This window comes from Arachis hypogaea, chromosome 1 (genome assembly GCF_003086295.3).
Source record: "Arachis hypogaea cultivar Tifrunner chromosome 1, arahy.Tifrunner.gnm2.J5K5, whole genome shotgun sequence".
NCBI classification, from domain to species: domain Eukaryota; kingdom Viridiplantae; phylum Streptophyta; class Magnoliopsida; order Fabales; family Fabaceae; genus Arachis; species Arachis hypogaea.
The window spans coordinates 29653655-29668240 of NC_092036.1; the positions used below are offsets into that span (position 1 = coordinate 29653655).

At 37.2% G+C, this 14586-nt stretch overlaps 1 non-coding gene across 1 annotated transcript; it reads right to left on the reverse strand.

Annotated features, from left to right (window-relative positions):
• Window positions 1-11884: 11884 nt before the first annotated feature.
• LOC112712729 (small nucleolar RNA R71) lies at window positions 11885-11992 on the reverse strand. Its single transcript, XR_003157894.1, has one exon. It is a non-coding gene; the product is annotated as a small nucleolar RNA R71 (small nucleolar RNA).
• Between the last annotated feature and the right edge of the window lie 2594 nt (window positions 11993-14586).

Genomic DNA, 14586 nt, shown 5'->3' on the forward strand with positions numbered 1-14586 from the left:
ATGAAGGAGAATGGAAGGGTATTTATAGGGAGAGGGGGTAGTGTGCATTCGGCCATTAGGGTGGGAATGGGTGGGAAATTGATTTTGAATTTTTGAAGGTGGGTGGGGTTTATGGGGAAGAGTGGATGGATGTGAATGGTGAAGGGGGTGATTGGGAAGAGGAATTGAGGTGATTGGTGAGGAGTGTTGGGATTTGTGACATGGGGAATACAAATCACAAAAATAGGATTAGGAGGTAAGGTGGGAATATAGTAGGTGGGGATCCTGTGGGGTCCACAGATCCTGAGGTGTCAAGGAATTCCATCCCTGCACCAAATAGGCATGTAAATTGCCTTTTCACACCATTCTGGCGTTTAAACGCCGTGTGGTGCACATTCTGGGCGTTCAACGCCCATGTAAAGCATGTTTCTGGCGTTGAACGCCAGTTTCATGCTTGTTGCTGGCGTTCAGCACCAGCTTTTCTTCTCTGGGCACATTCCTGGCGTTTAGCGCCAGAATGTTGCTTGTTTCTGGCGTTCAGCGCCAGAATGATGCTCTGTTCTAGCGTTGAACGCCAGCCAGATGCATCTTACTGGCGTTGAACGCCAGTCTGTGCGTCCTCCAGGGTGTGAAAATTTTTTCTTCTGTTTTTGACTCTGTTTTTAATTTTTTTGATTTTTTTCGTGACTCCTCATGATCATGTACCTAACAAAACACAAAATAACAATAAAATAAAAATTAGATAAATAAAATTGGGTTGCCTCCCAACAAGCGCTTCTTTAATGTCAATAGCTTGACAGTGGCTCTCATGGAGCCACAAGGTGATCAGGTCAATGTTGTATAGTCCCAACACCAAACTTAGAGTTTGGGTATGGGGTCTTAACACCAAACTTGAGTTTGGTTGTGGCCTCACAACACCAAACTTAGAGTTTGACTGTGTGGGCTCTTCTTGACTCTGAACTGAGAGAAGCTCTTCATGCTTACTCTCTTTTGTCACAGAGGGATGGCCATGTGCCTTAAACACAAGGTAGTCCCCATTCAATTGAAGGACTAATTCACCTCTGTTGACATCTATCACGGCTCCTGCTGTGGCTAGGAAAGGTCTTCCAAGGATGATGCAATCATCCTCTTCCTTCCTAGTGTCTAAAATTATGAAATCAGCAGGGATGTAAAGGCCCTCAACCTTTACTAACACGTCCTCTACTATTCCATAAGCCTGTCTCAATGACTTGTCTGCCAATTGTAATGAGAACAAGGCAGGTTGTACCTCAATGATCCCCAGCTTCTCCATTACAGAGAGTGGCATAAGATTTATCCCTGACCCCAGATCACATAAAGCTTTTTCAAAGCTCATGGTGCCTATGGTGCAAGGTATTAAGAACTTGCCAGGATCCTGTTTCTTTTGAGGTAGAATTTTCTGAATCCAAGTATCTAGTTCACTAATGAGCAAGGGAGGTTCACTTTCCCAAGTCTCATTACCAAACAACTTGGCATTCAGCTTCATGATAGCTCCTAAGTATTGAGCAACTTGCTCTCCAGTTACATCTTCATCCTCTTCAGAGGAATAATAGTCTTCAGAGCTCATGAATGGCAGAAGGAGATTTAATGGAATCTCTATGGTCTCTATATGAGCTTCAGATTCCTCTGGATCCTTAATAGGAAACTCCTTCTTGCTTGAGGGACGTCCCAGGAGGTCTTCCTCACTAGGATTTTCGTCCTCCTCCTCCCTTGTGCATTCGGCCACATTGATCACATCAATGGCCTTGCACTCTCCTTTTGGATTCTCTTCTGTATTGCTTGGGAGAATACTGGGAGGAGTTTCAACAACTTTCTTACTCAGCTGGCCCACTTGTGCCTCCAAATTTCTGATGGAGGATCTTGTTTCATTCATGAAACTGGAAGTGGCCTTTGACAGATCAGAGACTATATTGGCTAAATTAGAAGTATTTTGTTCAGAATTCTCTGTCTGTTGCTGAGAAGATGAGGGATATGGCTTGCTATTGCCTAGCCTAGTGCGTCCACCATTGTTAAAGCCTTGTTGAGGCTTTTGTTGATCCTTCCATGAGAAATTTGGATGATTTCTCCATGATGAGTTATAGGTGTTTCCATAAGGTTCCCCTATGTAATTAACCTCTGCCATGGCAGGGTTCTCAGGATCATAAGCTTCTTCAGAAGCTGCCTCTTTAGTACTGTTGGATGCATGTTGCCATCCATTCAGACTTTGAGAGATCATGTTGACCTGTTGAGTCAACACTTTGTTCTGAGCCAATATGGCATTCAGAGCATCAATTTCAAGAACTCCTTTCTTCTGAGGTATCCCATTATTCACAGAATTCCTCTCAGAGGTATACATAAATTGGTTGTTTGCAACCATGTCAATGAGTTCTTGGGCCTCTTCAGGCATTTTCTTCAGGTGAATAGATTCACCTGCAGAATGGTCCAGTGACATTTTCGAAAATTCAGAGAGACCATAATAGAATATATCTAATATGGTCCATTCTGAAAACATGTCAGATGGACATCTTTTGGTCAGCTGCTTGTATCTTTCCCAAGCTTCATAGAGGGATTCACCATCTTTTTGTTTGAATGTTTGAACATCCACTCTCAGCTTGCTCAGCTTTTGAGGAGGAAAGAATTTATCCAAGAAGGCAGTGACCAGCTTATCCCATGAGTCCAGGCTATCCTTAGGTTGTGAATCCAACCATATTCTAGCTCTGTCTCTTACAGCAAAAGGGAAAAGCATGAGTCTGTAGACTTCAGGATCAACTCCATTCGTCTTTACAGTCTCACAGATCTGCAAGAACTCAGTTAAAAACTGATAAGGATCTTCAGATGGAAGTCCATAAAACTTGCAGTTTTGTTGCATCAAGGCAACTAGCTGAGGTTTCAGCTCAAAGTTATTGGCTCCAATGGCAGGAATGGAGATGCTTCTTCCATCAAATTTGGACATTGGCTTTGTGAAGTCACCAAGCATTCTCCTTGCATTATTATTATTTTCGGCTGCCATCTCCTTCTCTTGTTCGAAAATTTCTGAAAGGTTACCTTTAGAATAATTTAATTTAGCTTCTCTTAATTTCCTCTTCAGAGTCCTTTCAGGTTCTGGATCAATTTCAACAAGAGTGCCTTTTTCCCTGTTCCTGTTCATATGAAAGAGAAGAAAATAAGAAAAGGAAGAGGAATCCTCTATGTCACAGTATAGAGATTCCTTTATGTTAGTAGAAGAAGAAGGGGGTAGAAGAATGAAGAAGGATGGATTCGGATTTTTGGATGAAGAGAGGTGAAGAGAAGTGTTAGTAATTAAATAATTAAATAGAAGAAGAAAAGAGAAGGGAAATTTCGAAAATAATTTTGAAAAAGAGGTTAGTAATTTTTGAAAATTAGAAATAAAATGTAATTAAGATTTATAACATGAAACAATTAGTTAATTAAAAAGAACTTTTGAAAAAAAGGGTGAGATATTTTCGAAAATTAGAGAGGGAAAAGTAGTTAGGTGGTTTTGAAAAAGATAAGAAACAAACAAAAAGTTAGTTAGTTGATTGAAAAAGATTTGAAATCAAATTTGAAAAAGATAAGAAGATAAAAAGTTAGATAAGATATTTTGAAATCAAATTTTAAAAAAGATAAAATTTTTGGAAAAGATAAGATAAAAGATAAAAAGATCCAATTTTTAAAATGACTTGACTAACAAGAAACTACAAGATAAGATTCTAGAACTTAAAGATTGAACCTTTCTTAACAAGAAAGTAACAAACTTCAAATTTTTGAACCAATCACATTAATTGTTAGCTAATTTTCGAAAATATGATATAAAGATAAGAAAAAGATTTTGAAAATATTTTGAAAAAGATTTTTGAAATTTTCAAAAATTATAAAAAAAATGAAAAAGATATGATTTTTGAAAAAGATTTTGAAAAGATAAGATTTTTAAAATTGAAATTTTGACTTGACTTGAAGGAAATAACTAATTTTAAAAATTTTTGACCAAGTCAACCCAAAATTTCGAAAATTTGGAGGGAAATAAGGAAAAGATATATTTTTTTTATTTTTGAATTTTTAATTATGAGAGAGAAAAACAACAAAAATACTCAATGCATGAAATTTTTAGATCAAAACAATGAATGCATGCAAGAATGCTATGAATGTCAAGATGAACACCAAGAACACTTTGAAGATCATGATGAACATCAAGAACATATTTTTGAAAAATTTTTAATGCAAAGAAAACATGCAAGACACCAAACTTAGAAATCTTTAATGCATGAAAAATATGAATGCAAAGATACACATGAAAAACAAGAAAAGACACAAAACAAGAAATCATCAAGATCAAACAAGAAGACTTGTCAAGAACAACTTGAAGATCATGAAGAACACTATGAATGCATGGATTTTTCGAAAAATGCAAGGAAAGATTTTTAAAGCATGCAATTGACACCAAACTTAAAAATTGACTCAAGACTCAAACAAGAACACAATATTTTTTTGGTTTTTATGATTTTATGATTTTTTGTATTTTTATTGATTTTTTTTCGAAAATATTTTTGAAAAAAATGAAAAAGAAAAGAAAAATTTTGAAAAAGATTTTTGAAAAGAAAATTACCTAATCTGAGCAACAAGATGAACCGTCAGTTGTCCATACTCGAACAATCCCCGACAACGGTGCCAAAAACTTGGTGGACAAAATTGTGATCCATATTCTTTTGTACTTGTATGAAATCATTATTATGGCACCAGTTGAATTCACAACTCCGTTCAACTAACCAGCAAGTGTACTGGGTCGTCCAAGTAATAAACCTTACGTGAGTAAGGGTCGATCCCACAGAGATTGTTGGTATGAAGCAAGCTATGGTCACCTTGTAAATCTCAGTTAGGCAGATTAAATTGGTTTATGGTTTCGAAAATTAATAATAAAAAGAAAATAAAAGGGATAGAAATACTTATGTAAATTAATAGTGGGAATTTCAGATAGGTGTACGGAGATGTTGTGTTCCTCTTGAAACTCTGCTTCACTACTCGCTCTTCCTTCAATTCTTCTTATTCCTTTCCATGGCAAGTTGTATGTAGGGCTTCACCATCATCGGTGGCTACTTTCAATCCTCTCGGGAAAATGGTCCTATGCGCTGTCACTGCACGGCTAATCGTCTGAAGGCATCACCCTTGGTTGATGGCTACATCCCATCCTCTCAGTGAAAATGGTCCAAATGCTCTGTCACAGCACGACTAATCATCTGTCGGTTCTCAATCAGGTTGGAATAGAATCCATTGATTCTTTTGCGTTTGTCACTAATGCCCAGCCTTCAGGAGTTTGAAGCTCGTCACAGTCATTCAATACCGGAATCCTACTCGGAATACCACAGACAAGGTTAGACTTTCCGGATTCCCAGGATCCTACTCGGAATATCACAGACAAAGTTAGACTTTCCGGATCCTCATGAATGCCGCCATCTATCTAGCTTATACCACGAAGATTCTGTTGGGGAATCTAAGAGATATGCGCCCGGCCTAAGGTAGAATGGAAGTGGTTGTCAGTCACGTACGTTCATAGGTGAGAATGATGATGAGTGTCACGGATCATCACATTCATCAAGTTAAGTATAACGTATATCTTGGAATAAGAATAAAAGAGAATTGAATAAAAAGTAATAGTGATTGTATTGAAACTTGAGGTACAGCAGAGCTCCACACCCTTAATCTATGGTGTGTAGAAACTCCACTGTTGAAAATACATAAGTAAAAGGTTCAGGCATGGCCGAATGGCTAGCCCCCTTGAGTGATCAAGAGACCGAATAATCAAAGGCTAAACAGTCAAGAGATTAAACTGTCAAAAGATGTCTAATACAATAGTAACTTATCCTATTTATACTAGACTAGCTACTAGGGTTTACATGAGTAAGTATTTGATGCATAAATCCACTTCCGGGGCCCACTTGGTGTATGTTTGGGCTGATCTTGATCTATCCACGAGCTGAGGCTTTACTTGGAGTTGAATTCCAAGTTATGACGTGTTTTGGGCGTTCAACTCCGGATCATGACGTTTTTCTGGCGTTTAACTCTAGACAGCAGCATGTACTAACGCCAAGTTACGTCGTCAATTTCCGAATAAAGTATGAACTATTATATATTGCTGGAAAGCTCTGGATGTCTACTTTCCAACGCCGTTGAGAGCGCGCCAATTCGATTTCTATAGCTCCAGAAAATCCATTTCGAGTGCAGGGAAGTCAGATTCCAACAGCATCAGTAGTCCTTTTGTCAGCCTTTTTCAGAGTTTTGCTCAAGTCCCTCAATTTCAGCCAGAATTTACCTGAAATCACAGAAAAACACAGAAACTCATAGTAAAGTTCAGAAATGTGAATTTAACACAAAAACTAATGAAAACATCCCTAAAAGTAGCTTGAACTTACTAAAAACTACCTAAAAACAATGCCAAAAAGCGTATAAATTATCCGCTCATCAGTGGCTAACAAGTACTCCACTTTGGCAAGGTTAGCCTTTCCTCATCTCATTTGTCACCTATGCAATTCGGCTGGGATTGACATAGAAGGAGACATCCTCATTGAAGAAGACAAGCCCATCACTAAGAAAAGGATGGAGCAAACAAGAGAGCTCACTCATGGACCTCAACAAGAGCATGAAGAAATTTCTCATGAAATCCCTAAGATGCCTCAAGGGATGCACTTTCCTCCACACAACTATTGGGAGCAACTCAATACCTCTTTGGAAGGCTTGAGTTACAACATGGACCAACTAAGGGTGGAGCACTAAGAGCACTCCATCATTCTCCATGAGATTAGAGAAGATCAAAGAGCTATGAGGGAGGAGCAACAAAGGCAAGAAAGAGACATAGAGGAGCTCAGGCGTTCCATTGGATCTTCAAGAGGAAGAACTAGTCGCCATCACTAAGGTGGACCTATTCTTTAATTTCCTTGTTCTTATTTTTCTGTTTTTCGAATTTGATGCTTTATGTGTTTTCCATGTTTGTGTCTTTATTACATGATCATTAGTGTCTAGTGTCTGTGCCTTAAAGTTATGAATAACTCCATGAATCCTTCACCTCTCTTAAACGAAAAATGTGCCTAATTCCAAAAGAACAAGAAGTACTTGGATTTCAAATTTTATTTTGAAATTAGTTTAATTATTTTGATGTGGTGGCAATACTTTTTATTTTCTGAATGAATGCTTGAACAGTTCATATTTTTTATAGTGAAATTTATGAATGTTAAAATTGTTGGCTCTTGAAAGAATGATGAACAAAGAGAAATGTTATTGATAATTTGAAAAATCATGAAATTGATTCTTGAAGCAAGAAAAAGCAGTGAATAACAAAGCTTGGGAAAAAAAAGAGAAAAAAGAAATGGCAAAAAAGAAAAAGAAAAAAAAAGAAAAAGCAAGCAGAAAAAGCCAATAGCCCTTTAAACCAAAAGGCAAGGGTAAATAGGATCCAAGGCTTTGAGCATTAATGGATAGAAGGGTCCAAAGGAATAAAATCCTGGCTTGAGCGGCAAAATCAAGCTGTCCCTAACCATGTGATTGTGTCATGAAGGTCCAAGTGAAAAGCTTGAGACTGAGTGGTTAAAGTTGTGATCCAAAGTAGAAAGAGTGTGCTTAAGAACTCTGGACACCTCTAACTGGGGACTTTAGCAAAGCTGAGTCACAATCTAAAAAGGTTCACCCAGTTATGTGTCTGTGGCATTTATGTATTTGGTGGTAATACTGGAAAACAAAGTGCTTAGGGCCACGGCCAAGACTCGTAAAGTAGCTATGTTCAAGAATCAACATACTGAACTAGGAGAATCAACAACACTTTCTAAAATTCTGAGTTCCTATAAATGCCAATCATTCTAAATTTCGAAGGATAAAGTAAGATGCCAAAACTGTTCAGAAGCAAAAAGCTACTAGCCCCGCTCATCTAATTGGGACTAAGTTTCACTGATATTGTGAGATTCATTGTATATTCTTTTCTTTTTATCCTATTTGTTTTCAGTTGCTTGGGGACAAGCAACAATTTAAGTTTGGTGTTGTGATAAGCGGATAATTTATATGCTTTTTGGTATTGTTTTTAGATAGTTTTTAGTAGGATCTAGCTACTTTTTGGTTTATTTTTATTAGTTTTTAAGAAAAATTCACATTTCTAGACTTTACTATGAGTTTGTGTATTTTTCTGTGATTTCAGGTATTTTCTGGCTGAAATTGAGGGACTTGAGCAAAAATCTGATTCAAAGACTGAAAAAGGACTGCTGATGCTATTGGATTCTGACCTCCCTGCACTCGAAATGAATTTTTTGGAGTTACAGATACCCAAATGTTACGCTCTCAATTGCGTTGGAAAGTAGACATCCAGGGCTTTCCAGCAATATATAATAGTCCATATTTGCTCGAGTTTTGACAATGCACACTGTCGTTCAAACGCCAACTTCCTGCACTATTCTGGCGTTAAACGCCAGAAAAAGGATAGAAGCTGCAATTAAACGCCCAAACTGGCATAAAAACTGGCGTTTAACTCCAAGAAAAGTCTCTACACACGAAAGCTTCAATGCTCAGCCCAAACACACACCAAGTGGGCCGGGAGGTGGATTTCTGCATCATTTACTTATTTCTGTAACCCTAGTAACTTGTTTAGTATAAATAGAACTTTTTACTATTGTACTCATATCTTTGGAACATCTTGGTATTATCCTTAGATCATCTTTGGAACGTTTTTCCTTAGACTTGGAGGCTGGCCACTCGGCCTTGCCTAGACCATTTTCACTTGTGTATTTTCAACGGTGGAGTTTATACACCTCAAAGATTAAGGTGTGGAGCTCTGCTGTTCCTTGAGTATTAATGAAAAGTACTATTGTTCTTCTATTCAATTCAAGCTTATTCTTATTCTAAGATATTCATTCACACACAAGAACATGATGAATGTGATGATCAAGTGACACTCATCACCATTCTCACTTACGAACGCGTGCCTGACAAACACTTCCGTTCTACATGAAAACAAGCTTGAATGCATATCTCTTGGATTCCTGGTCCAAGCATTTGATTGCCTCTCCTAACAACAGAGCCTTCAATTCCTTGAGATCAGAGTCTTCGTGGTATAAGCTAGATCAATTGGCAGCATTCTTGAGATCTGAAAAGTCTAAACCTTGTCTGTGGTATTCCAAGTAGGATTTGGGATGGGATGACTGTGACGAGCTTCAAACTCATGACTATTAGGCGTCGTGACAGACGCAAAAGGATCACAGGATCCTATTCCAACACAAGTGAGAACCGACAGATGATTAGCCCTACATAACCCGTAGCTGGACCATTTTCACTGAGAGGACGGGAGGTAGCCATTGACAACGGTGATACCCGAACATACAGCTTGCCGTAGAAAGGAGTATGAAGGATTGGATGAAGGCAGTAGGAAAGCAGAGATTCAGAACGAATAACGCATCTCCATACGCTTATCTGAAATTCCCACCAATGAATTACATAAGTATTTCTATCTTTATTTTATGTTTATTTATCTTTTAATTATCAAAACTCTATAACCATTTGAACCCGCCTGACTGAGATTTACAAGATGATCATAGCTTGCTTCAAGCCGACAATCTCCATGGGATCGACCCTTACTCATGTAAGTTTTATTACTTGGACGACCCAGTGCACTTGCTGGTTAGTTATGTGAAGTTGTGAAAAAGAGTTGAGATTACAATTGTGCGTACCAAGTTGTTGGCGCCATTGAGATCACAATTTTGTGCACCAAGTTTTTGGCGCCGTTGCCGGGGATTGTTCGAGTTTGGACAACTGACGGTTCATCTTGTTGCTCAGATTAGGTAATTTTCTTCTTGTTTCAACCTTTATTTTATTTTCAAAAAGGTTTCAAAAATCTTTCAAAAAAAATTTTTTTTCTCTTCTTTTTCGTTTTTCCAAGAAAAAAATTCGAAAAGTTACAAAAAAATTTATAAAATCATAAAATCAAAAAAATATTTTGTGTTTCTTGTTTGAGTTAGTGTCAATTTTTAAGTTTGGTATCAATTACATTTTTTTATAATTTTCTAAATATATTTTTTTCCGAAAATTCATGCATTGCATTCTTCATGATCTTCAAGTTGTTCTTAATGAGTCTCCTTGTTTGATCTTCATATTTTCTTGTTTTGTGTCTTTTGTTGTTTTTCATATGCATTTTTAAATTCATAGTGTCTAAACATGAAAAATCTCTAAGTTTGGTGTCTTGCATGTTTTTTTCTTTTCTTGAAAATCTTTCAAAATTAAGTTTTTTATGTTCATCATGATCTTCAAAGTGTTCTTGGTGTTCATCTTGACATTCAAAGTGTTCTTGCATGCATCATTTGTTTTAATCCAAAATTTTTATGTGGTGAGTCATTTTGTGGTTTTTCTCTTTTCTCATTAAATTAAAAAAAAAAACAAAAAATATCTTTCCCTTATTTCTCTCATAAATTTCAAAATTTTGGATTAACTTAGTCAAAAAAATTTTAAAATTTAGTTATTTCTTATGAGTCAAGTCAAATTTTCAATTTAAAAATCTTATCTTTTCAAAACTTTTTTTAAAAATCAAATCTTTTTCATTTTTATTTCATGTTTTTCAAAAAATTTTTAAAAATTGATTTTCAAAATATTTTTCTTATCTTTATTTCATAATTTTCGAAATTATTACTAACAATTAATGTTTTGATTCAAAAATTTCAAGTTTGTTACTTTCTTGTTAAGAAATGTTCAATCTTTAAATTCTAGAATCATATCTTTTAGTTTCTTGTTAATCAAGTCATCAAGTTCAATTTTCAAAATCAAATCCTTTTAAAATTTCTTTTTCAAATATTTTTTAAAATAAATTTCAATCATATCTTTTTAATTATATCTTTTTCAAATCATATCTTTTTCAAACTTTAATTTCAAAATCTTTTCTAACTTCTTATCTTTTCAAAATTGATTTTCAAATCTTTTTCAATTAACTAATTGACTTTTTGTTTGTTTTACTATTTCTTATCTTTTTCAAAACCACCTAACTACTTTTCTCTCTCTAATTTTCGAAAATCACCTTCCTCTTTTTCAAAAATCTTTTTATTTAACTAATTATTTTAACTTTTAATTTTATTCCTTTTCTTAATTTTCGAACTCTAACAAAATTTTAAAATAAAAAAAATATTTTCCTTTTCTTTTTAATTATTTTTAAAAACTCTCTCTCTCATCTCTTTCTATTTATTTATTTAATCACTAACATTCTTCTCTTCTTCTTATAATTCGAACCCTCTCTCCCTCTCTGTGTTCGAATTCTTCATCTCTTCTCTCTACATCATTCTTCTATTCTTTTCTTCTTCTACTCACATAAAGAAATCTCTATACTGTGACATAGAGGATTCCTCTTCTTTTCTGTCCTCTTCTTTTTCATATGAGCAGGAGCAAGGACAAGGACATTCTTGTTGAAGCAGATCCTGAACCTGAAAGGACTCTGAAGAAGAAGCTAAGAGAAGCTAAGGCATAACAATCCAAAAAAAACCTTACAGAGAATCTCGAAAAAGAAGTAATGGCCGAACCCAACAACAATGCAAGGAAGATGCTTGGTGACTTTACTGCACAAAATTCCAACTTCCATGGAAGAAGCATCTCAATCCCTGCCATTGGAGCAAACAACTTTGAGCTAAAGCCTCAATTAGTTTCTCTGATGCAACAGAATTGCAAGTTTCATGGACTTCCATTAGAAGATCCTTTTCAGTTCTTAACTGAATTCTTGCAGATCTGTGATACTGTTAAGACCAATGGAGTTGATCCCAAGGTCTATAAGCTTATGCTTTTCCCTTTTGCTGTAAGAGACAGAGCTAGAATATGGTTGGACTCTCAACCTAGAGATAGCCTGAACTCTTGGGATAAGCTGGTCACGACTTTCTTATCCAAATTCTTTCCTCCTCCAAAGCTGAGCAAGCTTAGAGTGGATGTTCAAACCTTCAGGCAGAAAGAAGGTGAATCCTTCTATGAAGCTTGGGAAAGATACAAGCAACTGATCAAAAAGTGTCCTTCTGACATGCTTTCAGAATGGACCATCCTGGATATATTCTATGATGGTCTGTCTGAATTGTCTAAGATGTCATTGGACTATTCTGCAGGTGGATCTATTCACCTGAAGAAAACGCTTGCAGAAGCTCATGAACTCATTGAAATAGTTGCAAATAACCAGTTCATGTACACCTCTAAAAGGAATCCTGTGAGTAATGGAACTCCTCAGAGGAAGGGAGTTCTTGAAATTGATGCTCTGAATGCCATATTGGCTCAAAACAAAATATTGACTCAGCAAGTCAACATGATTTCTCAGAGTCTGAATGGTTTGCAAAATGCATCCAACAGTACTAAAGAAGCATCTTCTGAAGAAAAAGCTTATGATCCTGAGAACCTTGCAATGGCAGAGGTGAATTACATGGATGAAGCCTAAGGAAACACCTATAATCCCTCATGGAGAAATCATCCAAATTTCTCATGGAAGGATCAACAAAAGCCTCAACAAGGCTTCAATAATGGTGGAAGAAACAGATTTAGTAATAGCAAGCCTTTTCCATCATCCTCTCAGCAACACACAGAGAATTCTGAGCAGAGCCCCTCTAGCTTAGCAAACATAGTCTCTGATCTATCTAAGGCAACTCTAAGTTTCATGAATGAAACAAGGTTCTCCATTAGAAATTTGGAGGCACAAGTAGGCTAGCTGAGTAAAAAAAGCACTGAAATTCCTCCTAGTACTCTTCCAAGCAATACATAAGAGAATCCAAAAAGAGAGTGCAAGGCCATAACCTTACTTGGTGTGGTCGAACCTAGAGAGGAGGAGGAGGACGTGAATCCCATTGAGGAAGACCTCATGGGACGTCCTCTGGACAAAAAGAAGTTCCCAATTGAGGAGCGTAAGGAATCTGAGGCTTATCTAGAGACCATAGAGATTCTATTGAACCTACTTCTGTCATTCATGAGCTCTGATAACTATTCCTCCTCTGAAGAGGATGAAGATATTACTGAAGAGCAAGTTGCTAAGTATCTTGGAGCAATCATGAAGCTGAATGCCAAGTTATTTGGTAATGAGACTTGGGAGGATGAACCCCGCTTGCTCACCAATGAACTGAATAACTTGATTAGGCAGACATTACCTCAAAAGAAAGAGGATCCCGGAAGGTTCTTAATACCTTGTACCATAGGCACCATGACCTTTGAGAAGGCTCAGTGTGACCTGGGGTCAGGCATAAACCTCATACCACTCTCTGTAATGGAGAAACTAGGAATATTTGAGGTTCAAGCTACAAGAATATCACTAGAAGTGGCAGACAAATCCATGAAACATGCTTATAGACTTGTAGAGGACATGCTAGTGAAGGTTGAAGGCCTTTACATCCCTGCTGATTTCATAATCCTAGACATTGGAAAAGATGAGGATGAATCTATCATCCTTGGCAGACCTTTCCTAGCCACAGTAAAAGCTGTGATTAATATTGACAGAGGAGAGTTAGTCCTTTAATTGAATGAGGACTACCTTGTATTCAAGACTCAAGGTTTTCCTTCTGTACACATGGAGAGGAAGCATGAAAAGCTTCTCCCAATACAGAGTCAAACAAAGCCCCCACATTCCAACTCTAAGTTTGGTGTTAGGAGGCCACAACCAAACTCTAAGTTTGGTGTTGAGAGGCCCCAACCATGCTCTGAATATCTGTGAGGCTCCATGAGAGCCCACTGTCAAGCTATTGACATTAAAGAAGCGCTTATTGGGAGGCAACCTAATTTTTATTTATCTATGTTATTTTATGTTTTCTTTAGATTGATGATCATGTGGAGTCACAAAAACAACTACAAAAATCAAAGCAAATTCAAAAATAGTATTAAAAATAGCACACCCTGGAGGATGAGCTTACTGGCGTTTAAACGCCAGTAAGAGTAGTAGAATAGGCATTAAACGCCCAGTCTGGCACCATTATGGGCATTTAACGCTAGAAATGGGCACCAGACTGAGGTTTAACGCCAGAACAGAGCACCAAGTTGGTGTTAAACGCCAGAAATAAGCAACAACTTGGCATTAAACGCCAAGAAAGGAATAAAAATTGGCGTTTAACGCCAAAAACAAGCAGCAGTCTGGCGTTAAATGCCAAAATTGCACTCTAAGGCATTTTTGCACGCCTAAATGGAGCAGGGATAAGAAGTCCTTGACCCCTCAGGATCTGTGAACCCCACAGGATCCCCACCAACCTCAACTCATTCTCTCTCTCTCACACCTTTTCATAACACTCTTCCCCAAAACCCCCACCTACCTCCAAAATTCAAAATCCTTTCCCTCCCAAACCCAACCCAAAATACTCGCACCCAACCCTCCTCCACTCCTATATAAACCCCTCATCCCTCCTTCATTTTCACACATCACAATCACCTTATACCCCCTTGGCCGAATTCACTCTCTCCCTCCATCTCCTCTATTTTCTTCTTCTTCCCCTTCTTTCTTTCTTCTTTTGCTCGAGGACGAGCAAAGCTTTTAAGTTTGGTGTGGTAAAAGCATTGCTTTTTGTTTTTTTCATAACCATTTATGGCACCTGATGCCAGAGAAACCTCTAGAAAGAGGAAAGAGAAGGCAAAAGCTTCTACCTCCAGGTCATAGGAGAT